We start from the raw sequence: 20,107 nt of genomic DNA on the forward strand, positions 1-20,107 counted from the left end.
GTTTATTTTATACTAAACCAGAGATTGGATTCATCTTTTGTAGCCTAGCCTCAAGATCACACTGCTAGAAGACTTTAACTACCCAATGATAACCTGGGGTACTTAAACCTCAACTGTAGATTATGCCCTCAAATTCTTTGATTTCATAAATAAAAATTCCCTGAATCAAATTGTCAGTGAACCCACTTTAATGTTTTCTCAGCCTGGTCGTTACCAACATCATTATCAATTATCCCCTATGGTACTGCTTTCTACAGTTCATAGTTTGGTACTAGGCTATCGCCCCTAGGGCCTATACAAGCCTAGCCATAACAATTCCCTGGCTATTTCTTCCCACACTATTTACTTCCCTGGACCCCTGTCTAGCAGGGTGACTGACATGATCACTGGGGTGAATTTCCTATCTCCCATTCAGTCATCAAGGTTCCTTTTGAAGAGGGCCAAAGAGGCATAAACAGGTAAACTTTTCTTTGAAAATCTCCAAACAGTTAGTTGTAAATATCGAAATGTTCAGAGGCATTTTATATACAAATATTCTACAATTCTATGGTCAAGTCTCTGAATTCAAATTTAGCCACAGTATTGAAACAGCAAGTAGTTATGCAAACTCTGTGACCACTGGATAAATGCACTAATCTGGCAGTCCCTACTAGAGCTAACCAAAAATGGGAGGTTTAAAATTAGATTTAGTTGTAGACTGTAGAATCAATGACCTTTGTCAAATGTAATCACAACAGCTGTGCACCATGCTTCACTGACAAATTTAGTGGCTTGGCTTAGGCTGAATAGCTGTAGAATTGGGTCCACTAGGGTGCATTCTGTAGTGTTAATTAAGCAACCCAGTATTTTGCAGAGTACCTTCAATAAGTATTTTAATGTTAACCTTGATGTAATGTTTTGCTATACAGTTTAAGAATTTTATATTTTTATTTATACATGTGGACCACAAAGCTGGTTTATTTTACTCATGAACGTGGGAGGTGCATCTCAGTCCTCTTGAGTCAATTCTGTTGAAACCATGGACCAACATTTCCTCACAACTTCTGGAGCCAACCTGATTATGATAGGTGTCTTTGAACTTGCACTGCCTGATGATAATCCATTGACTCAAATAGCATAGCAAAGTGTTTGAGAGATGTACATATATGTTGTACTTGGAGGGACACATTTCACACACAGTAAACTCAGACAATAAAAACTTCATCAGTACACTACACACCACACCTCTCCAAAGCCATAACAATACAATTAATCCAATATGCTCTGGCTTTAAAGACCTCCTAAATGCAATACAGGCACAAAGCATGCTCAGCTAGTTACTCCTACCTTCTCATACAGCACAAGGATTCCCAAAGTCATGGATGCTGATCCTGTAAGGCAGACATCTACCCAGCCAAACATTCTAATTATATGTGACTTTATTGTAAGACATACAGATGTGCCTCCTACCATATTGAGCAAGGTATAAGTGATGGCTAGTTGCTTTCCTGCAGCCAGGATCTATCTAATTACACACATACTCAAGTCCTTGAACAACAAGTACCTCTATAACTCTTTCATAGTACATGTAGATGTCAGTGACTTAAAATGTACCTCCCTGGACTATCTGAAGAGCTTAGGATTGAGAAGCATTCTATCTTCTACAAGGAAAATGCAATAATTGGCTAAGTTTCTGGTGTCATTTTAAGGAGGCGCAATATTTGTCAGCCTGGGAAGATTTGATCGACAGACCACACTGCTTTGCCAGTGCTGGCCTGCATCTATCCCTCTAGGATTTTGATTACTGGCAAAGACATTATCTATCCCATAGCGCCTTTTTAGGTAATGCTACCCTGATAATATAACAAAGCAAGCAAAGGAAAGTATGAAGGTGTTACTGATCAATGCCAGGAGCCTAAACAAGAAACTCTAACCTCTAGAAGCCTTCCTCATCTTGCAAAATGTAGACAGCTGTGTAGTGACTGAGACATGTCTTAAATGGAGGTGAGCACTCCAGCTGTGCAGGGCTATAACACCTTCCACACATTTACACAAACTACTGTGCAGGAGGGATAAAAGACTGAGGTATCTCAATCTTCATCCAGAAGAGAGACACATCAAGGTTCCTAAAGCAACTTGATGCACTAGATCTTCTTCATGTCCAAATAACTATCCGGAAGGCCTTGTATCATATATTAGCTAGCTGTAGAACTCCTTGTATGACCCATGAATGCCATAATGCCTATTTACCGGAAATAGGTTCATAGGTTCATAGGTTCATAGGTTCATACTAAGCTAACTGCCCTTGCGAGCCATTTTAAGCCTAGCCAATTATCCCTTGTGAGACTCAAACCCTGCACCGTGTGTTTGTAAGGCAAACACCTTAACCATCAAGCCACCCTCCCAACCCTATGGGAATCACTCGATATTAAACCCAGTACCATTTTGGCTAGGTGATCTAACTATCCATCTATAGACTGGGAAGCCTATACCACCTGCAGTGCACAAGTACAGAGATTCATAGACTTAATCAATACAAATACCCTAGCCAATTAGCCAGAGTACCCACTATGGGTGACATCTTGGATCTTGTCCTTACTAATATAGGGGCATATTGCACCATCCTTTGCATATCATCACCACTTGTTAGATCTGACCATAAATTCATCTTCTTCAATATAAAACTGAAACAGAGGCACATTTCACCCAAAGTACCTTTAAACATTTCTCTAAGACAAACTACCTACTCCTAAGTAATACCTTGGCAAGCTTCATCTTCTTACCAAACCCATCTTTGCAACTTCCAGCACTGTACTCCCAGTGACTCCTGGACCCTGTAAGAACTAGCTTAGTGCAAACCACAGAAATAAACCCCCTGGGTGTAACCATAATGTTAATAAGCTTTACAGCAAAACAGAATTTTGTTGAAAAGTAACTGAGCAATTTCCAGAGTGATAGAGTCCTCATCATTGAAATAAAGAAGTAACTCAAGAGTTTCATAAAATCCATCAAAGCTACTAAAGCCAGGTTTGAGGCTAAGAGGGCCACTTGAGTCCAACACAATCACAAGACCTTTTTTATTTATGTTCATAATCTCAGAATCATGACACAGCAATGCATAGAGCTGATTGTGAATGTTGCCTACAATGAGGCTGAATATAAAGTTAACTTACTAGTCTATAAATTCAGCTAAAACTATACCCCTCTCTCCTCCCTACATCTGTTCCACAAGATATACCTGAAATTGACTTGTCTTTAGCTATCATACAAGACCAAATTCTGAAAGTGATATCAAAACCTAAAAATTCTGCATTGATGGGTCCTGCCAATATCTCTGGATGCATCATAAATAGCATTAAGCATGATTTAGACCCCACCCCCTTCAACATTGCTCAGCCTCACCCTCCATACATGTTTTGTAGCAAGTGAAATGAGAACAGCTACAGTCATTCCCTGTATAAGGGAGAACATTCCTTAGATTCAGGCAGTTAAAGACCGGTATGTCTGACCAGCATCCCATGCAAAGCCATAGAAAGTCTATATGAAACTAATCAGTAAGGGAACTAATCAATAACGGATAGCAAACCTGAAAATGCTTGAACACATTTCAATTTGAATTCATCAAGTGTAGGTCATGCTTACTCAGTCTGGTGGACATCTTTCAAAATGTCACTAAGCAATGGATGAAGGTAAAATGGTACTCCCTACATTCCTTAACCTGGCCAAATCTTTTTGACACAATCCCTCTCTCAGGCATAGTAGAAAGGCTAAATAAACTAGGGCTAAACCCCTATGTCATTGTTTAGATTGTCAACTGCCACACATAGATGAAACTAGGGGAAGCTACCTCTACAAAGAGACTAGTCACCAGTGGTGTCCCACATGGTTTGGTGTTGTGATCAATCCTGTTTGGTATCCAATTCTATGAAGTGAAAGCCAGTATAAAAAAGCTCTGATTGACTAAGTCTGCAGATGAATGTAAGCTAGGAACATTTACTGAATCCCCAAATGAGTTAGTCATCCTGCAGGAAATTTTGTCCCAAACAGATAACTGGTACCTGAATCCCAGACCGAAACTAAATGCCAAAAATTGCATTATTCTATACTTTGGGATTTGTCTGCCCTGTGGAACTACCACATTGACAATACACCCCTGAGAGGTGATCCAGTTGCTCAGAATTTTGAACTCATATGGCTAGTCATAACTTTTGACCAACATATGTTCACTGTTGTAAGAAAGTCCTTCTGTATTGTGCAACTTATAAACAAAAGGATTGTTACCAAATCTAGAGATGTCAGTTTCTCCCTTTACTCAGTCCTCATTAGGACAGTGATTGAGTATAATGCCCCCTTTGGCATGTATCTGTCCAGACACATGCAACAACTTTAACACCTACAGAGATACCTTACTAAAAGAATGCAAGGCCTAAATACTATCTCTTACATGGACTACCTCAAAACCCTTTCACCTCACTCACCATCCTACAGACTGCTAAGAGGTAACCTTTGTCTGTCATACTAGTCATTCTCTGACCCAATATTAATGGACCTACTGCACATAAACAAGTCAAAACATATCAGAAACGCTTAGTCCAGAGAGCTAAACCTCTTCTGCAACATCAGCAGAATGGTTTGGAGGAACAGATATATCTCACAGAAGATACCACTCCACTGGAATAGACTCCTCGTGCAAGTAAAACAAAGCTCATCCCTGTCCATATTCAAGGGCAACTTGGATCTATGGATGGATAATAAAAAAATTACCCCAGGACTGTCCCTTGTACTATTAATGAAAAGAGGCAGCTCTTAAATGCTTTATAGCATGCACAAACCCCATTTGAATTATGCATGGTATGATCCTAGTTATTCTGATAAAGGGTAGTATATAATTATCAACTATGGGATGGGTAAGGCCAGTCTAAGACTAAAAGAGACATTGTCTATAATATATGAACCTATGAAGGTAAAACATGGTGTTCCTCAGGAATCTGTGCTAAGTCCTTTATTATTCAGCAAAGACTTTGCAGATTTCCAAATTACAAGTAGGAATCTCTGTCTAACAAATTTTGTAGAAGACTGCAAACTTGGTGTCATCATCAAGTTTCCCTCTGATATGCAGAAGCTCCAAAAGGAAATCACCCATCAAAAACTGGAACTTAAATGTAGGTTAAAGCTAAATCTCAAAAAGTACAGTATTATCACATTTGGTAATCAATTCATCAGTCTTATACTATCGAAAACAGCCTGCTTCAAAATGAAAGTGTGCTGAGAGCTCTTGCAATGTGCGTAGATACTTCCCTTGGTTTTGACCATCCACATTGCAGCAGTGGTTATTAAATCTTTTTACTTGATGCAGCTGATTTTAAAATGTATTTCATCTAGATATAAAGAAGTTTTTTCTCCTCTGTATTTTGTATTGATGAGACCTATTGTAAAATACAATACTCTTTTGGAATGTATCTTACTAGGTATATGAAGCAACTGGAAAGTCCACAGAGGTTTTAAAAGATCATATGCTTAAAAGTCAAGAGGTACTTGGAGAGGATGGAAGCACTCTCCCTCTACCCAGTGTCCTGTAGAATTATTAGGAGCAGTCTGTACCTAACTTTTGGGTCTTTCTGGATCCAGAAGTTCAGCACATCTTTTACGTCCAGATATTAAACAACCTACTAACATTAGAACCAGGGATCTAAAGTTGCTTCAGCAAATAAAACATGGTGGAGATGCAGATGTGTCAAGATCTACTTTTCATCTTACCTTTAAGCATCCCTGTGACTAGCACTTGCTCTAATACCTGCTGGAAAGCACTAGGAAGCCTTAAAGTGATACAAGCACTCAACTCTCCTTGTTAATAAGGAAAAATTAATTGTAGGCACTAAACAGCATATAATTGCAAAGTACCTTGCTAAGGTAAGGGAAAACAGCTCCTGTACTTTACAAAAAAAAAAAAAAGCACCAAACCAGGCATGTCCAAGGGTCAACTTCCGGTGATTTCTCCTGTCTACCTGGTGAATCTGTGCATACTGGGGCAATGGAGCAATTGCCTCATGTACACACACAACCCTCTCCTCCTACCACCCAACACTACAACCTGTAAGAGATGCAATTACGTAGCCAAAATAGAAGCAAAGCTCTCTCCACCCAAGATTGCGCTAGACAGTCAAGAGGAGAAGGTTAACACCCACACTACACCTCAAGCAACACATAGCCCTTCTAAACCCACACCACCAACACCCACATATAGCAACACTAAATCTACATATGCAGAGGCCCTTAACTGTAACCTGCCCAAGCAACAAGGACCTTTGAAGCTGAAACGCAAACAAACACCAATCACAACCAAAGTGTCACATAGCTCACAACACCAGTGTGCCACCCAGCAACAGCCCCTAAGGCAAGACAATGTACCTAACACTTTAGTCATAGGTGACTCTATAGTCCGGCACACTGATATCCCACTCAGCAGGTTGAGCAAGGAGAAAATTACAGACAGCTGCCTGTCGGGTGCCAGGATCCGCCACATAGTGTATGCACTCAAGTCGCTCCACAACAAGTACAAATATGACTCTTGTCATTGTCCATGTTGGAGTGAATGACTTGAGATGTACCTCCCTGGACTACATGAAAAGAGACATGGAAGAGCTCTCAGATCATGTGGCCCAGGGAGGTATGACCCTAGCCCTGAGTAGCATCCTGCCTTTGTCCAGAATGATACCACAATATAAGGACAAAATGATTGACTTCAACAATTGGCTTTGCTTCTGGTGTCATTCAAAGGGGATCCAGTATCTGAGTGCTTGGGACAACATGATCGACAGACCACGATGCTTTGCCAGAGATGGCCTGCACCTGTCACCCCTGGGATTCAGGTTATTGGCTAAGGCTCTTGCCACCCCTATAGTGCCTTTTTTAGACAAAGTTCAAAGGACAAAACCACCACCATAACAGGTACAAGCATGCAAAATCTGAAGGTAATGCTACTCAATGCTAGAAGTCTAAACCTCAAAATGCACTCTCTCGCGGCACTCCTAAAAATGGAGAACATCGATATCTGTGCAGTAACTGAGACCTGGTTCAAGGTTCCAGAGAGCACCACTGCAATACCAGGCTACAATTCTTACCACACTTTTCAGCCACCAAACCAGGAGCGAAACACTAAAGGTGGAAGAGTGTCAATATTCACCAAGGATATTCACACCACCAGGCTAGTTGCCCAACACAATGCAACTGAAATTCTCCAGGTGCAACTAAGACTAGGTAAGACTGCAATCCAAACTGTAGCTTGCTACAGATACCCCACCATGCCCAAAGATTCTCACTACACCTTTCTAAACATAATGGGAAATATTAAGATAGCACCAAACACCCTAATACTGGGTGATTTTAACTACCCTGCCATTAATTGAGAAAACTACTCGTGTACCAACACCTTTGTCCAGCGGTTCTTGGAATTCATAAATTCCAATGCCCTGGATCAACTAATCCATAGTCCCACCAGGGTCTCCAATATCCTAGACCTGGATATTACCAACATGGGAAATCGATGCTCCACACCTATGGTCACCCCCTCATTAGTCAGGTCTGACCATAAGCTAATCACCCTTAACATCCTCATCCCACCCCCACCCCCCAGTAAGGAAACCTCCATAAAAAACTTTTCCAAAGCCAACTGAACTGAAAGTTCAACTGCTGAATCCTACACTAAGGCACTGTATGAGCACATCCACTCATGCATGAATTGTGCCATCTCAAATAGAACTAAGATGCTCTCATCCAAAAAAAGGAAGCCAATCTGGTGGTCCCCTGCCATAAACAAACTTTACAACAGAAGGAAGAAACTGTTGCATAAAAGGGGAAAATCCCAGGATGCAAAAAACTCCCTTACCAGCCTCAGTAAGAAACTGAGATCCTTCATAAAATCCTCCAAAGCTAGTTACGAAAATAAAATTGCCAAAGATTCTAAAGACAACCACAAGACATTCTATAACTATGTCAAGAATCTAAATGGCAATGCTCAGATCTGCTCTGAGCTAAAACAGAATGGCATTAAATATACTGATCCCAAGGATATTGCCAATATCCTGGCAGATCAATTCAGTGCTAACTTCACCCCCTCTCACCCCCTAAATGGCCCATCTCAATACCGGAAGATTGCCAAATTCCGGTAATAACGGCCACACAGGTAAAAAACGCACTCTCCAAAGCTAAGAATACAGCATCCATGGGACCAGATGACATCCCGGGCTGTGTACTACATGAACTACAATATGAACTGGTACCTCACCTTCATGCACATCATCATGTTTAATCATAGCCTCTCTTCAGGTTTTGTGCCCAATGAGTGGCGCAGAGCTACAGTTATCCCACTCCACAAGGGGGGATCCACCTTGGATCCTGGAAACTACCGTCCCATCAGTCTGATGAGCCTGATCTGCAAGACCATGAAATGTATTATCATGGAACTTATAAACAAAGACATTGGCAACCTTCAAACACTGGACCCCACCCAGTTTGGGTTTGTGAAGGGCCGATCATGTCTCCTGAACCTGATTGACTTCTTCAAATCAGTCTCCAGAGCCATGGACAAGGGTAAGGTGGTTCACACAGCCTATCTATACCTTGCCAAGGCCTTTGACATCATCCCCCACTATGGAATCATAGATAAACTTACTAAGCTGGGCATTAAACCCTACGTCACCCAATGGGTTGTTAACTGGCTTACTGATAGAACCCACACTGTAAAAGTAGCCGACTCCAAATCCAGCTCCAGACAAGTGACAAGTGGAGTACCTCATGGTTCAGTCCTGGGACCGCTCTTGTTTGGCATCTACTTCTCTGAAGTACAGGCCAACACTAAGGGACTCTGGCTAACAAAGTTCGCAGATGACCTCAAACTGGGAGCCATTATTGAATCCCCAAATAATGTGGATACTTTACAAAAGGGCTTTACAGAAACAAATGCTTGGTGCCAGAGCCATGGGCTCAAGCTCAATGCCAAGAAATGTATAGTTATCCCCTTTGGGAAAAAACATGTACCCATGAATTACCATCTAGGTGGCAGTACACTAAACACCGAAAGTGTGATAAGAGACTTAAGGACACAGGTGGATAGTGGTCTCACTTTCGATAACCACATCGCCACAACAGTCAGGAAATCCTTCTATGTGGCACACCTGATCACTAAGTGCTTTTCATCCAGAAAAAAGGAGGTCATTGTCCCACTGCACTCATCACTCATTAGACCCATTATAGAATACAACGCCCCATTTGGTATGCACCTCTCAAGACATCTGCAACAATTGGAAAGGCCGCAGAGATTCCTCACTAAAAGAATTACAGGCCTAAAGCAGATGCCCTATGCTGACCGCCTTAAAAAACTCCAGCTATACTCTGTTGCATATCGTCTGCTCAGAGGCGATCTCTGCTTAACATACAAGGCCATGTCAAACCCAGAGCTGCTGGACATGCTACACTTAAAGAAATCCCAGTCCCTCAGAGCCACACACTCCAGGGATCTAAACCTTGTCATCACAATAAACAAAACATGCTGGAGGGATAAGTTCCTGACCCAGAGACTACCCAGACTCTGGAGCAGATTGCCCATACATGTCAAGCAGAGTGCCTCTTTGGCTCTCTTCAAAAGGAACCTTAACAATTGGATGGGAGAAAGGAAATTCACCCCAGGGATCACGTGAGTCGCCCTGCTAGACACGGGTCCAGGGAAGTAAATAGTGTGGGAAGATATAGCCAGGGAATTGTTATGGCTAGACTTGTATGGGCCCTAGGGCTGATAGTCTAGTACCAACCTATGAACCTCATCTTTGAAACAAACATCTAGTACAAATTGGACAATGCAACACACTTTATTCCTTAACAAAGTTAATACAAAATAATACAAAAAAGAATACAAAACACTTCGAAACAAAGTAAAAAAACTCATCATCACTGATCGACAAAATTACTTTTCCTTACTCCAAAATAATAATAAAACAAACCCTCAGAAATTCTGGAAAGGCATCTCCACTCTCCTAAATCCCAGTAAACCAGACACCCCCACCCAGACCCAAATGCTCCTGATATAGACTTGGCTACTCAATTTAACTCTTTTTTCATTGATTCCATATCCAAACTAACCTCATCTTTCTCTAACATCACTACTCTCTCCCATTTACCCCCACCCTCGTCTACTTACCCTCTACCATCAATCGCTACTTCACCCCCACTCTCATCTTCTAATTCTCCACCCTCCTCCTCTTATTCTACTCTCCCTTCCTCCTCATCTCCCGCACCCCCAAATACCCCATCTTCCCACTCCCCATTTTTCTCTTTAAAACCTATACCCACATCAACCATAAAAAAACTCCTTCAAAAACTGAAGCCATGCTCAAATGCTCCTGATAATATTCCTTCACAATTCCTCAGCATAGCTGCCGAAGCAATTGCCTACCGCATTAGTATTTTAATAAACCGCTTTATCCAAGAAAGCACAGTACCCCTAATTTGTAAAGAGGCCTTTATCATACCCTTACATAAAGGAGGTAACAATAACAACGTCACTAATTTCCGTCCCATCGCTATCCTGTCTCTTATCTCTAAACCCCTTGAAAAGTGTATCCAACTACAATTCCTACCATATCTCATTGATAACCACCTATTAACTCCCACACAACATGGTTTCAGACCAGGCCACAGCACCATGATAGCCCTCCTTTCCTTCCTGGAAACTGTTAACAAAGCCCGAGACTCAGGTCATATTGTTTCTACCCTTCTACTAGATCTTTCTAAGGCCTTTGACACAATCTCCCACAACCTTCTTCTATCTAAACTCTCTAAGCTTAACCTATCTCCTTCGTCTCTGAACTGGTTCTCCAGCTACTTATCCAACAGATATCAAGCAGTAAAATGGAAAAAGGCCACCTCCTCATTCCTTAATACCCCAACTGGAGTTCCACAAGGTTCCATACTGGGTCCCCTCCTCTTTAATATATTTATTAATGATTTCCGCAACTCTATCCCCTTCTCTAATATCATCCAATACGCAGACGACTCAACTATTATTTGCTCAGCCACTTCTGTCCCTATACTTCTAAAGCTAACTCAAGATCCCTTCTCAACCACTGAACAATGGATGATAAAAAATCACTTAGCACTCAATGCCTCTAAAACCAAATTAATGGTATTTACTCCCTCTAAAGTCACCTCTTTCAACAAAAACACATTTTGTATTACTAGTCATAACAACACTACTCTGGAACTGGTATCAGAGACCAAGTTACTCGGTGTCCAAACTGACAATCAGCTTAAATTTAATTCCCACCTACAACTAAATATCAAAAAAACCCATCAAAAACTAGGTATGCTTTACCGACAAAATCATTATCTTACACCAACCACTATACTCACCCTCTCTACATCTTTTCTCATTCCCTCCCTTCTCTATGGAGCTCCACTCTTAACCAATCTACAATCATCTCTGAAAACACAACTCTCCTGTTGCTACAGCAAAATCGCCAAGTTCGCTACTAGCCATAAGTCCTCCACCCACCATTATTCCTCTCTCCACAAACTAAAATTGCTAGAACTACCCAATCACCTTACCTATACCAAACTCACTCTAGCACACAAGCTCATTTTCAACCCCTCACTCTGTCCTTCCCTTTCCTCTGCCTTTAAAATGCACCTACCTGACAGAGTACTAAGATCTAACAACCAAAATCTTCTAGAAGTGTACAAACCAGTTCGTCCCCCAGGCAAACATCTTCTATCCTTTAGTCTAGCACAACTCTGGAACTCCCTACCACCATCCATTCGTACTACTCCTAGTTACTCTATCTTCAAAAAAACTCTTCACTCATATCTAGTATCCCAGTGGGAATGCTCTTGCAGCCACCTCACATAACTTACACTGCAAATTTTCATCTTCTCTTCTTTTCAATAACATTTCCTTTTACCATCTCTCCCATCTCATATATTGTTGTAAATTACTCAGCTAATTGTAAATAATTCTCAGTTACACCTCCTACTGCAAGTTTCCTAATATGTATTAGCATCCCTGTAAAGATTCCTTTAAAATTCTGTATTACCTATTTGTTTATCACTCATCTAGACTGTTTGTAATATTTGTCTTAGTCTAATTTCAGCTGTATATTTTCAATCTATGACATACAGTAATGTTAATAGTCTTTGGTCTGCTCTAATCTATAACACATGTAAACGTATAATTTTCGTCATATTGTAACCTTGATTGTTTATGGAGCTTTTCTCCCCAGGACTCCATTGAAAACGGGTTCACTTTGGCCCAATGGACTATCCTGGTAAACCAACTGCAAATAAATAAATAAAATAAATAAAAGTTGTTAAAAACTGAATGTGTATCCACAAATACATTCCTGGTATGAATGGCCTGCTTTTCCTTGAAAAAGAAGATAAGATCTGAAAGTGGGTACTGGCATGGAATAAATGGCCAATGATCCAGTTGCTGTGTATGCTCTATGATTCTGTGATTTTATGCACTGGTCATACATTAAAATGGCTGCGTGTAACTTAGTCAGTCCCCTAAAAAGGAACTGTCCAAGCACTGGCCATGACTTTACTTCAAAGCTGATCAAAGTCACCATAGAATGCATACATAATCTGAGGATTTTATAGAGTCTTACATATTACCTGATCTATTCTGCATGTGCATGTACTGAAAAAGTACAGCTGTGTAAGTAATTTTAACATAATAGTAGATGCTCGAATGATCACTGCTGCAGTATCCTTAGCTATATGGGTTATATCCTGCCAAGGATATAACAGCCAGACATCTTTCAAAATGTCAGGGCACCTTCCACATGCTTGAACCATTAAATATCTTGAGCTGACCTGCCTAAGAACATCTGATTGTCAAGCCCTTCAGAGCTTTTATGCCAACTGCTTGAGGGAGGCTGAGACCTTTGAGGACATAGGAGGAAAAAATATATACATATATACACACCCTGACGTAATCAAAAAACAAAACGGGGGCTGAAGGGAGGGAGGAGGGAGTGGTTACTGCAGCAGTGATTATCTGAACCTCATCAGTTATGGTAAGATTATTTACACAACTGTTTGAAGTCCATCATATTGATCACTTCTGCAGTATCCTTAGATATATGAATAGATTAATCTAGCTTACTATATTTGGCAGATGGAAGGGGAAGGCTCCAGGATCCCATCGAGAATGGTCCTAGCAAATCCTGATGCAGACCTAGAGAAGGAATCAAGCTTCTACTGCTTTGAAAAGTATGGACTGAGGACCAAGTTGCAGCTTCTAGAATACTTCTAAAATTCAACCCTTTCCAAAAAGCCATAGATGAAACCAAGGCCCTGGCCTTGACCCCATCTGGAATAGTTTTGTTATGGTGATTATAGCAAAAGGTAATAGTGTTAGACAACCATTTGAAATAATCTGTTTTGATACAGGCTGTCCCTTCCTATTACCTTCGCCAGAAATGAGCAATCGATCCAAAGATCTGAAAGATTTAGTTATGTCAAGACAGCACCTGAGTTATCTCTGGGCATCCAAGTTATGGAGTATCCTTTCTCCCTCATTTTTAGGTTCAAGAAAGAAAACAGAGATATGGAGACTTTGCCTTAATGTAAACTCAGATACCACTTTAGGCGTAAACGAAGGATTAGCCCTCAAAGAAACCCATCAATATGAAAAATGAGATCGGGTTGACTCACCATAAGTGCTTGCATCTCTGATATCCTTCTTGCAGAGGTCAGAGCAATCATTAAAACAGTGTTCCATGTTAAGAACTTCAAAGTCAGCCAGACAAGATGGTTTAAATGCAGCAAGCATTAGTTTTGCTAACACAAAATTAAGATTCCCAAGGAGGAACCACCAGATTTATTGAGGGTTACTTACACAAGACCCTTCCAAAACATTTTGACATGAGAATGCATTGACAAAGGAGGAGCCATGGGCAGACATGCTGAAGTGGCTGATAAACTAATCTTTATGGAGTAGTAAGAAAGGCCAAAGGACATAACTCACATTAGCCCTGAATAGGTGATGGTTATCTTGTTGGCCCCAACTGGAAAACCTTTTCTATTTGCTAATTTATGATTTTCTAATAGAAGGCTTTCTTGCTTCTGTTAGTACCTGCTTCACATCCTCAGTAAAAAGTTGTCTAAAGGGAATTAAGTCCCTATCATCCAGGCAGTGAATTTAAGTTGATTGATGCTGGGTGTTATCAAACACCGCTATTTCTGTGAGAGTAGAACCATTCTCTAAGGAAGCTTCTGGTAACTGCCCCTGGCCATTTCCAAAAGAAGGGAGAATCTTGGTTGTCTGGGCCAGAAAGGAGTTACACAGAGATTGTGAGGGATTTCTTCTGAATACTCAGAAGTGCCTTGAATATCAGTGAAAAGGGTGGAAACACATTAAGGAAAATTCCTGTCCAAGGAAAAGAAAAGGCATCTGTTTTACATGGTTTCTTGCAGAACTCCCCACAGGCCAAATCTTGTAAGACCTCCTGATATAGTTTCTATTTGTGAGGGTGTGCCTTTGTCCTGCTCAGCTTGTCTGCACAAAGTTTTGTTCTGACAGACTGTAGGATGGCTGCAGAGTAGGACTGTGCTGTGAAGCTAGAACCCAAGCTAACATGGCTAGTCTGCAGAGGGGGGACGACCTGGTTCTCCCTTGCTTGTTGATGTACCACATGACTGTGATATTATATTTAAGGACTTGAAGAGGTCCAGGGGACCAAAGATGATTCAGAGAACTGAGTGTCTTGATCAGAGAAAGCAGATCATTTATATTTATATGCTTGTGATCTTGTTGGTGTCACAAATAACTTGCACTTTTATTCCTCAAGAAACTGCTCTCCAAGCAAAGTCAGAGGCATCTGTGGTTACTGACTTCTCTGGAGTATGGGTGAGGAGGACCTGGATTTAAGGAAATTTGCTGTCTCCACCTAGTGATTTGTTTTGTAAAAAAAAACAGAACTGGGATTTGAAAACATAACTGGTGTTGGTGCTGGGACCAAAGAGACATCAGATACCATTGCATCCTTCTCAAGAGACATCAGATACCATTGTATCCTTCTCAAGTGGAGTCTTGCCAGGGGTATCATGAGAATTATAGGTGCCATAAGAACCACAATTCCAAGGTATTCCTTCACAATGACCAAAGTCTGAATGAAAAACCCTAGAAATAGATCTGGGTATAGATCCATTTTTTCTTGCAGAAGAAAAGTTCTTTGAAATGAGGGGTCTAGCAAAGACCCCGGAAATACAATCCTGTGTGTTGGAATCAATAAAGACTTTTGAATGTTCTCTTGGAATCCTTGAGCTTGAGTAAGAGACCTCTCTCCCAAGTGAGAGATTCCTGACACTTTGAAAATGAATAAATATGGAAAATGTGGATACCCTGTAGCCTGCAACAAGCTATAACTGGAGATAGATACTTTGTAATCACTGTTGGTGCAGTAGATAGTCTAAAGGGTAAGGCAGAGAACTGATAATGTGATCCAGAAACACAATGCCTTAAGAAATACCCGAAGTCTGGATGAATAGGTTTGTGATGAGATAAGCATGTTTTAAATCTAGTGTTACCAGGAAACTTAAAAGGAGAAGAAGGGGTAACAGGTTGTGAAGTGACTTCATTTTGAACTTGGGCACTGTCATTGGTTTAAGAAAGAAATATCCAGAAAAGGTCTCCAAGCATTTTCTTTCTTTCTTTCTTTGACATCAAGAACATCCTTGAATAAAAACCTTTCTCAATCTGGTAAGGAGATACCGGCTCTATCATGTGTTGATGGATGGGAGAAAATAGAGGAGTTTGATATGGTGGATGAAGAATCATCCCTAGACAGGAGGAATTTCCACCCCTGCCATCTGTATCCTTGATGAATGATCTTCAGAACCCATTTGTCTGAAACCATTTGTTGGCAGAGAAGTGGAGAAATTTGTGAAGATTCTGGAAATTCCATCTGTAACAGCTCATAGTACTTCCTGAGTTACTGAGAAACCTCTGTGTTCTCCCACTGACAACATTAGCACATTCAGAAATGGCTACCAAGGAAGAACCTTCCACCACACACACACACACACACACACACACACACACACACACACACACACACACACACACACACACACACACAGATGATACAGATGACACAGACACACACATACGACACATACGACACATACAACACACACATACACACACACACACACACACACACACACACACACACACACACACACACACACACACACACACACACACGGGCTCTTCTCAGAGTCTAAATCAGAAATCTGTGGAGAAATCCCTGCACCTGTCCATTCATCTTCCTGTCTAGATTGAAAATCTTGAATCTCTTCAGGAAAACAGGCATCCCTTTTTCTTTTGCCAGAAACCACCTTATAGGAAGGATCAAGAGCCTAAATTAGACTCTGAGCCAGATCTAGTAAACTACTTCAGTCTGGAGAAATTTGAGGAGGAATAGATACGTTTAGTTTTCTGTTTCATTTTGTCAGGAAAAATGGGTCCATCAGAGTTGTTACTGGCCGCAACAGCAACATCCCAGAGATGGGCACAACATTCTGGGTAAACAGGGAAGCTTTCCATGTTCCCTCTCTCAGGACCAACAAGAATGTCTCTCCCTTGCCCACTAAGGGGACCCCAACAGCCACAGAGGATGTGGAAAAACCCCAGTCCATACTGGCAGTAGGTGCTACAACAGAGGTGTAAAAGATAAGTGGTCTAAGGAACAAGCTTTTGCCACAGCAGAGTTACTCACATGTGGCTGTAGCAAATTTCTAGACAGTTGTGGTGGCAAAGGCTGTGGCTTAATTTTTCTCTTTTCTGCTGGATGAAAGATTGAACATGGGAATTAGAGTTTGTACCATGGCACCTTCTTCCTGGGGAAAACAAGCAACATAAGCCAATAAAAATATGAAGTTGTTATAAGTCAGTTCTTTTCCCTAAAACACAATAAAAAAGTCCTTTAATATGCATTGCCAGCTCCAAAAAGTAAAATAAACACAATTTCTCCACAGAAAAAAATGTTTTTCAACTGCTTTAAACTTAAGTCCCAAGGCAATCTGTTAATACACAAATTCCTAGAATAAAATTAACTTTCCTAAAAAGAAAAGTATATTTAAACAATACATCTTTATGTGGAAGGTTTTCCCACAAAGAGAACTAATCTGCCCAGTAAAGGAACGGCACAGGCTGACCATCGATCCTTGAAAGGTTGTAGAGGAGCGCGTTCTTCAGTAGCAGGAAAGCTCTGAAGAACTTGATGATTAAACCTATGTTTTTAGGCAGCTTAGGTAAAGCTGCTTAATGGTTTGAGTGTGTGGAAGATGTCCTGAAGTTTTGGAAGCTGGCTGGCTGTTATACCCTTGACAGGATATAACCCATATAGCAAAGACTACTGCAGCAGTGATAAATGTGATGAACTTTGAAAAGATGCAATCATTTCTACTGAGGAGTTCGTGCCCAACCTGCACTTCTGATATCTATGGCTTTGCCCATTGCACCTCAGTAGTAACTACACACCATCTAAGGGATAAAAGGAATACTAAATTTTACTGCAAAACAAACTATTCCCTTTATTTTCAAAATGATACATCCTCAGATTAGGTATATTTAGTTTTTAGGGTAAGGGAGTAAAGTTCCCCAAATTAGGACATACAGTAGAGTGCAGGACTCTTTCAAGAGAGATATATTTAGCCTTGGATTGTTTAAAATATTTTATGATTCATAGAAATGCTTGTATCTTAAAAAAAAAAAAAAAAAACATATGCCACTTCATCAGTTCACTGCTGCTTAGAGTGAACTGTTGCAAACACCGAGTGGCAATAAAAAGGATAATGAGCTGAAGCAAAATTCCTTTTAAAATGTCACTAGTTCAAAACCAGCTGTCAGCTTGCATTCCAAATACAAAACAATTGGCTATTAAACAAATAACTGGAATGGTACATCACAGATCTATAACTGATGTGTCTAGAGTCAAGTAATTCAACATCACTTAAACACCTGAACATACCGAAAAAATATTGATAGCCCAGAAGCAGTACATGACAAGCAAATGGTACAGGATTTACACCAAGCAATGAAGAGACACTAAATGACATTAATATGCAGACTGTAAGAGATGGGAGGAAGACACTTATGAGGCAGAAAAATGTACATGTTAACGGGAATCAACAAATCCAAGATTTTTTAGATGAGAACATCATCAACAAGAGGAAAACTTCAGACAGAGAAAGGATGGTTAAGGCATTAGAAGTACTGTTGATCAGAAAGGTTGTGGATATATGAAAAGATCTTCCTAATGTGAATTAACAATCAAACATACTGGTAAAATGCCAGAATGTGGCTAATAGACATAAAACAGTTATAATAACGTATAACGTATGGAAAGAATAACAATATACAAATACATCATCGGAAGGTGTGCTTAATTCATGGTGGGAATATTTTCTGTTAACGGCGGTGCAGATGGATTGGACAAACTAGAGACCACACACACACACACACACACACACACAGACCTTCATGAATCTGTGTTATTATACAACAACATTCTTTAAAAAAATATTTGTTTCACGTCATGGTTTGATGTAAACTCCTTGAGATTTCAGTGACTTTGTGCTAAGACAGTCAGGACATATAGATTTATATATATATATTACAGACATGACACACAAGCACACACATGCACGCACACACACACACACACACACACACACACACACTACAGTGAAGTCGATGACACATTTGCAGTATGTTAAGCTATTTGTATTTATTAGAAGTGGAATTGTGACAACAGAGTATTGTAATAGGCTAGAAAGGTGAATTTCAGAATTTTAAAAAGCAAATGCTTGCCCAAAGCAGAAAGGATAGCAAAACACAGGCTCTATTCTTGCCACTGTAGATAATTCCTTGTGATCATACAACATCCCTGTCATGAATACACAAATTAACTACTCCTGCCCATTGCATACATGGAGGGATTACATTCAAAGTTAAGTGTATTTTTATATATGTTTTGCTATTCAGTGATGATAGCTTCACAGCTACCAAATGTATTGGTTGGTTATACAGAGCTTTTGTTATCCAAATGGATTATAGTGCCCTTCAGCAGGAGGTAAAACTTTGGCACATTATAATATTATGTATCAGTAAACTGTGATTTATACACAAACAGGACACTTAACAGACTATAGATCCAAACTACTCTTGTATGAGGGACGCTTTCTGTTTGCATCATCCTTTGATTCATGTTACTTTCTTCCATCAGTGTCCATCTGTCTTTTATGTCCATTTTGCACCTAAAATGTATCATGCATTCCAGTTGCTGTGTTGGTCTTGCTGTTTCGTATGATTTTCAGAATAAACCCCAAGTATTACAGACCTTTGATATCCCTTGCATACTTTCCATCTGTATTCTTGGAGTGTTCTAGATATCTCTTGATTAAAATGTTCTGAAAAGATATATGTGTACTCCTTTTTTCTCCAAAAATACAAGACACCAGATAAAGTAACATAAGAAAAACCACGAACACAGAAACCAAATAAAAATAAACGCCAAATAACAGGCTAAGAAAACGAATAGTCAAGAGTCAAAGTAATATTAACGTGTTTTGTTCAATTTTAATCACACTTGAACTTCATCAGAATAGTTATTAAGACTTCATATGCTGTTTAAATACAAATTTAAAACAGTCATGTGACTATATCTTCCAATAATTGATTACAAACATAAACGGAAATGTGTCAAAACCAAAGTTATGTTTCTTCTTAAAAATCAAAGTAAATAAACAAGTGAATGAGTAAAAATGTTCACCATGTAAATCTCTAACTTTTTGGACAGTGTGCCGTTGGAACATTATAATCTTTGTGCTTGTAAAAAACACTTGATGTTAATGACATCGTTTAGCCCAGGAGGCTCATCTGCGTTCAACAGAATCTGCCACATAGCCTCATGACACTCCAATTTAACCTTGAAATTACCTGAAAACTGTGCATCACTAATTTTCTCAAGTACAGAAAATCTGAACTTCTTAAAATTGTCACAAGATAGAGCGTGTCTAGCTAAAGCGTTTGATGTATCTTTCTTTCTAATGGCCAAATGATGTTCAT

The sequence above is a fragment of the Protopterus annectens genome, chromosome 15.part0 (genome assembly GCF_019279795.1).
Source record: "Protopterus annectens isolate FY-2018-M chromosome 15.part0, PAN1.0, whole genome shotgun sequence".
Taxonomy (NCBI): Eukaryota; Metazoa; Chordata; order Ceratodontiformes; family Protopteridae; genus Protopterus; species Protopterus annectens.